This window comes from Cavia porcellus, unplaced genomic scaffold (assembly GCF_034190915.1).
Source record: "Cavia porcellus strain 051 isolate PalLab524CR breed Dunkin Hartley unplaced genomic scaffold, mCavPor4.1 scaffold_11, whole genome shotgun sequence".
Lineage (NCBI taxonomy): Eukaryota > Metazoa > Chordata > Mammalia > Rodentia > Caviidae > Cavia > Cavia porcellus.
In genome coordinates, this window is record NW_026947494.1 from 69,324,783 (window position 1) to 69,331,394 (window position 6,612).

The following is a 6,612-nucleotide window of genomic DNA, read 5'->3' on the forward strand; positions in this document are numbered from 1 at the left end:
AAAGAAAACAGCTGAAATATGTCCACAAAAAACTCTGTCAAATGAGTTGAGAAGTGATTATTCATTTTTAAAATTTACATTTCCATTCAAGGATGGGTTTTCCAAATGTTGGCCCCATCAGGCACCCTGTTCTTATTTTAGAAGAAGAAAGAGATATCCATAAGATAAGAATACCACATATTTTCTGCTGAATATATGTTCAGCCAAATACTTGACTAACTGTGATTTGCCATTTTATAAGGAGATTTAGATCCATTGAAATCACCTACTCATCTTTTGGAAAGTAAACCAATTCCTAAAAAGTAGGCTCTGATAATATTCATTAAGTTTTAAACAACTTTGTTTCATTTTATCACAGTTATAATTAATCTGGTGGCTTAGGTACACAAGGAGATTTAAAGCAATGTTTATAAAATGAATTAGGTCTCCATCTTATTTAGAGTTCTCCATGGTGAATATCCTCGGAGTGTAATGGAGAGACAATTTATGAGAAAGCTCTTGTGTCCTTGCTTCTAGGATTTATTGTTTCAGTTATGCTTTTCCCTGAGGACCAGAAGACAGGGCATGTGGCCCAAAGATAGCGGCTTTACTGCTTCCATTTATAAAAGAATTGTTGTGGGGTTGGAGGTATGGCTCAGGGGAAGAACACTTGCATAGGATACAGAAGGCCCTGGGTTCAATTCCCAGCATGACAATAGAACAGAAAAGGGGCCAGGGTGTAACTCAGGAGTACAACACTCACCCAGCATGTGTGAGGCCCTGGTTTAGATCCCCTACACAGCAGTCAATCAAAAACAAGTTGTGGCTCAGTGGCACAGCGTGAGCTTAGCATGCTCAAAGCCTTTTTTGGGTTCAATTTACCTTAAACATTCACCCTTTCCTTCTCATGAGTACATTTAAAATCTTTTCTTCTAGTTATTTTGAGACTTAAATGCCATATTGCTGACTATATTCATCCTACTGTGTCATAGAGCATCGGAAGTTGTGACACCACCACAAACCTGAAGACATTGTATTACATGAATACGTGTGATTTAAAACTGTTGATCTCATAGAAGCTGAGTAGAATAAGCTGGGGAGAATATGAAGGAGGGAAAGATGGGAAGAATTGGTCTTCACAGAAATTTCTATGCGACAGAACTATAATTAGAAGAAAAATCATTTCCAGATAAGTAACAAGCCCAGATGCCCCAAACCGGCTTCATCCTAGCTGATATTCTTCATCCTAATCCCAGAGCCATAGACCATGGTTCCCAAAGCCAGTCCTGTAAGCAAATAATCATTTTGGGTAAGAAGGCAGGGTGTCCCAAAGGAATCCTTAAAAGCCCCCCACAACCACTGTTTCTCCATCATCCTGCCCTGTTTTCACTGTCCAAAGGACTATCTGTCAAAAAGCATGACATTGCTCGTCTCTTAGTTTTGATTTTGTTTACTTCAAGATATTTTTCAGTGTAGAGATGAGTGACCAAAATAATCTAGAGAGTTTCTGTATATTCCACATACATCTTCACCTCATTAACCCCTTTCATGGCCACAAAGTAAGTATAGAATTCAGAAATTACCAGTATAATTTTACTAGTCAAAATATAGACTTTTAGATTTTCATCAGGTGTTTGTTTGTTTTTATAATGTCTTTTTTCTGATCTGGATTCCAATCCAACACACCCCCCACCCTGCTCCCTTGTGTGGAGTCCCCGTATCTCCTCAGGCCACTCTAGTCTGTGACATTTTTCAGCCTTTCCTCATCTTTCATGACATCAATAGCTTTAAGAGTACTGGTCAAGGATTTTGTGGACTGTTCCTCCGTTTGGTTTTGCCTGCTGTTTCTACATCACTAGGATGGAGTCAGGCATTATGAGGAAGGACCCGACAGAGGTGACTCTTACACTGTCTTTTCATTGACAATAACTGACTCACCTGCTCACAGAATTTTCCCACTTAAAACCGTCTGCCAAAATTCGCTTTCTGAAACAGAAGTTTCATATTTTCTTTCTTCCTTAAGCATCTTTGCTTGTCCCCCTTAGACGATAAATATCTAATTTTCAAGATCTCAAAATCTATTCCCAACCTCTCCTTTTCAGCTTGATTTACCCTACTAACTTTGGACTACTGAAGTTCCCTGCATATGTCATCAAGCTTAGTAAATTTTACACTTTGGAATTCTCTCCTGCCTGTCCCTTCCATTCTCAACCCTCATTTTTCTTTAATGAACCTTTTTTTAGCCTTCAAAATTTGATGTATGCATCACTCTTCCTATAAGTCTTCCACAATTATCCCTGTTGGAATTAATGATTTCCTCCTCTGTGCAACCCTAGCCTTTATATAAATACTTCCATTAAGCACATATTCCAAACTTTCATAATTATTTAGACACATTTTTCACATGAGACTCTAAACTCCATAATTTTAAGGACGCTATTTTATTCATATATCGATCCCAAGACACACAATAGGTACTCAAGGAGAATTTCTTAAAGTGTTGATGTGTCGTGTGACCTTGTTGCAGTAGATATTTACCATAAATTTCTGGGCTTCTCCTTGCTCATTTCTGAATGCAGTTTGCCTCTCAAGGATTCATGCATTGGAAGCTAGATCCCAAAGTAATGACATTAGAGAGGAGTGAGACTTTTCAGAAGGGCCTTTCAGAAGAAATTAGATGATTGAGGGTCCTGCCCTAAAGGAACTGATGTCGTTTCAGGAGAGGGCTGTCAAGAAAAAACAAGCTGGACACTCCCATGCTTTGGCTTCCTGTGTTGTTGCTCTGTAATCTGTTCCTCTTGCATGTGACCCCAACATGACACCATTTCCTTTGATACAGTCCGGGGTCCTTGCAATGATCAACCCCCAATTGTATGGCTGTCTAACCCCCAGCCATATAATTCACTTTTGAGTGAAGAAACTTATTTTTTTTCAAAAGTTATTCAACTTTAAGTATTTTGTTATAGCAATGGGAAACTAACATCTTTTCCCTAGTTTTAGAGACTGACTCATCTTATGAGATTTATAAGAAGCAGAACCAAATTCCTATGAAAAGTGCTAAAATAACTGGCCTGCGTGCGGGCTAGAGCAAGGGTATGGCTCAGCTCCACCAAACACATGCATTTGCAGTGGGAATCAGACAAGACAGTACAAGGTCTCCTTAGGACAGTGATGACTGCAGCAGGTCTGGCCCCAGGAAGACAGATTCGACAGTGCTGGTTCTCAGTCTCATTACTTGAGCCAAAGGAGTGAAGCATGGGAGACAACAGCCACAGTTCTTCACAGGCAAATTCTGTGATGTGATTTGGAAATGTTACTCTTTCTTCTCTCACCTTCCTAGAGATCTTTGAGATTCACATTATTGTGTAAGTTTCTTTACTGTTTAATCAACAGTACACAACTAATACGGATAGAGAATCAGAAGCCAGAAAAGCTTAGAGGAGACAGAATTCACTGTAATGAGGAAAATCTTGGATTGGTTATCAAACCTAGCTGAAGCTGATGGCAGAAAAATTACAGGGAAGAATTTGACTCTGACAGATCTTATGGCATGGTGACAAAATGGTTCATCATGACCTGACATTCTCCAAAGTACCCTCACTCATGGCAGGCTTCAGGGTGACACACCCCTGCCCACAGCAGTAAGAAAGCAATGATTAATTTAAAATCTAAGGATGGGGCAGGAGCTTCTACAAGAATGAACAATTTAAAGAAAGCTCAAAAATGTCAATGCATGGCTCAAAGCGCAGCCATTAAACTCAGGGTTCTTAAAGTAAACTCCTATTTCATTCCATGGCCTGAGGGAAGTCAAAAGCTATACTCAGAGTTGCATCTTGTGGGCCAGGGAATTCACAGTCTTACTAGATCTTTTATGCAAAATGTAGAGCGCCGACTAGGAAAGAGTATAAACCTATAGGTTGGAACAGGAATTTAGGGGTATCCAGTGATGTCTGAGTGTTAGGATCTTCTAGTTCCCGCAAGTCTTTCCTGAAGGTCAAGAAAGGCCATTCTCCTCTTCCTGATAAGGTTCTTGTTGTCTTGTGAAACATGAGCCCCAAATATTTCATCTAAGGAAAAGCCATCCTCATTTTCGTCCTCACAACCCTCTAAGATCTCTAATTAGCTCCATAACTAGGGTCAGGCCCCAGAGTGCTCTGAAAGGTCAAGTGTAATACCAAATCTTGATGGAAAAGACTGGTGCATCAAATAAGTAGTTTATTTTTAGCACAAATCTGATTTTAAAAAACCTATGGGTTTGTGTTCTGAGGAGCTATGTCAAGGTGGGAAGCATGCACAAGGTGGGTGCATTAAGCAGTGTTGGATAGTGAAGTACTTCCAGAGTCTGAATTAACACAACCAGCTTAGGCAGCTGGGATCAGACTTTGTAATCTGGGAGATCTGTCATGAATAAGTAACAGAAAAACATTTCTTTCACCTTATCATTGTCTACAGAGAGGGGACCAAGAAAATACTTGCTCCACCAAAGCACTGAGAAATGCATGGTTAAGTGAGGGTTATTACTATTTATTGATTTTTGGTATGGCATTATAGTAGCTGTATTTTGCAGAGTGCACTGATGATGCTCTTAGCAAACATCAAACCTTGGCAACAAGGAACACCACTAGGCAAAGAGGGAGCTCTGGGGAGTGAGGAAAGACATGGAATTTCAACCAAAAAGTCCCCTCCCAGCAGACCCAATGAAATCCTGCACCCTTCCCCAGTTATAATATGTGTCATCTCAACCACGGTTGGGTCTTCACTTTGGCTTTCTCTCTGAGGTGGAGTAAGGACCACTGTGGCTGAAGAATTGAATGTAAATCCCTGAGACATTATATTTCTAGCAAAACATAAATAAATATGTTCTATATTCCTTGGGGGGAATTACAGATAGAGTTTGTTTCATAAAAGTCTTCAAAGATGGAGGGGCTGCTCATAGAACATAAATCTGTCACTGTTGCTTCTGACGAAGTTTACTTGTAGATAAAGAATTGGAACCAGGTGTAGTAATTGGCAGCAGACTTGAGAGTGCTGCTGAGGGCAGGTGAGTTCTGGAGAAGAGATGAGAGCATATTATCATATAATTAATAAAGTTGTTTTAATTGCAGGGTTCATATCTGTACCAGATATGAACTTTCTCTACTGAACTAAACCAACTCAGCCCCTGGTGCTTCCTATGCATGTTGTTATCTCAAAAATGCTTCCCCCTTTTTCTACTAAGTAGGAAACAATGGAAAACTTACTGTTGTCTGGCTGGACCCCAGTTCCTCTTCATCATCTTATTTCAGGGCTCTATGCCTAAGGACCTTTGACCATCTCTCTTTCCCAAATGATGCCAAGCTGATCTATTACACTGATAATATGATTATCATAGACCTAAGAAAGCAAGAAGTGGCAGGTGCCATTGGTGTATTAGTAAGACACAAGTATCTATGACAAAAATATCAGCTCTATCTCATGAAAATAACGGTCATGTGGTAGGTGTTTGACACTCTAACAAATACTTGAGATAAACTTATGAAGTGAAAAAGTTTATTTTGGCTTACAGTTTGGAGGTTTAGCCCATAATCAATTGGCCCTGGTACTTCTGGGCCTATGGTGAGGCAGTGCATCATGGAGACAGTGTGGACAGAGAAAAATCACTCACCCTATGGGAAATGACAAAAGCAAAGACTGAGATCCTGCGCTCCCCTTCTTTGGACAACTCCAATGATGGATCAATCTCTGTCTCTCTTTGTCTGTCTCTGTGCTCCTCCTGCTCCTCCTCTCAACCTCTCTCTCTGTGTCTCTGTCTCACGCTGGAGATTGAAGCCAGTTCTCTCACACTGAGCTATATCCCCAGCCCTTTGCATTTCGAAACAAATTCCTGTTATGTTGTTCATGCTGGTCTTGACTGTCTCAGACTTCCACAGTGCAAGGATTGAAGGTGTGTACTGCTGAACCCCACAATGCCCTCCTCTGTAAAGTTCCACCACTTCCCAACAGTATTTTGGGCTGGGGATCAGACCTTTTACATGGGGTCTTTGAGGAACATTCCAGATTCAAGCTATAGTAGGCCTCCTCCATAAGTTTTCTGGGAAAACCAGGAGGACTTTGAGAGGTATCTTCTCAAAAGAACTGTTTCTTTCATCTTGAAGCCCAATTCTTTCTGAACCTCTTTAGGCTTTGGGGGTGACTTGTACCACATTTGGTAGTGCTATTCTCCAATGGCTCAGTAACTCAAAGGGCAGCTTCCACTTGCTTGAGACAGCAGCAGAAACCGCCCTATTTTTGGCCTTATCATTGTGAGTTCATTAGGACACCTAGTGTGGGTGGTGGATGAACCCATGCTGTGGGGCCTCACTGGGTTCTACAAGGTATCACAGAAGAGGCCTCTAAGTTTCAGGAGCAAAACCACAAGCTCTTGGCAAAATGCTTTTCTTTTGAGGAGGCACTGCTTCTGAACTGTGATGGATGTTGAAAATCTAATCATAGAGCACAGGTGAACCTGAGCTGTGCATCATGAGGTGGGATTTACCTGGCCATAAATTCAGGTATTCGCAGAAGCACCCATCTTTCAGGCTTAGCAAGTCCTGAAGACAAAGAAAAAAAAAATTTCCTGGGCTGATAGCTCATGTCCCAGTCCGAATCTGCCTC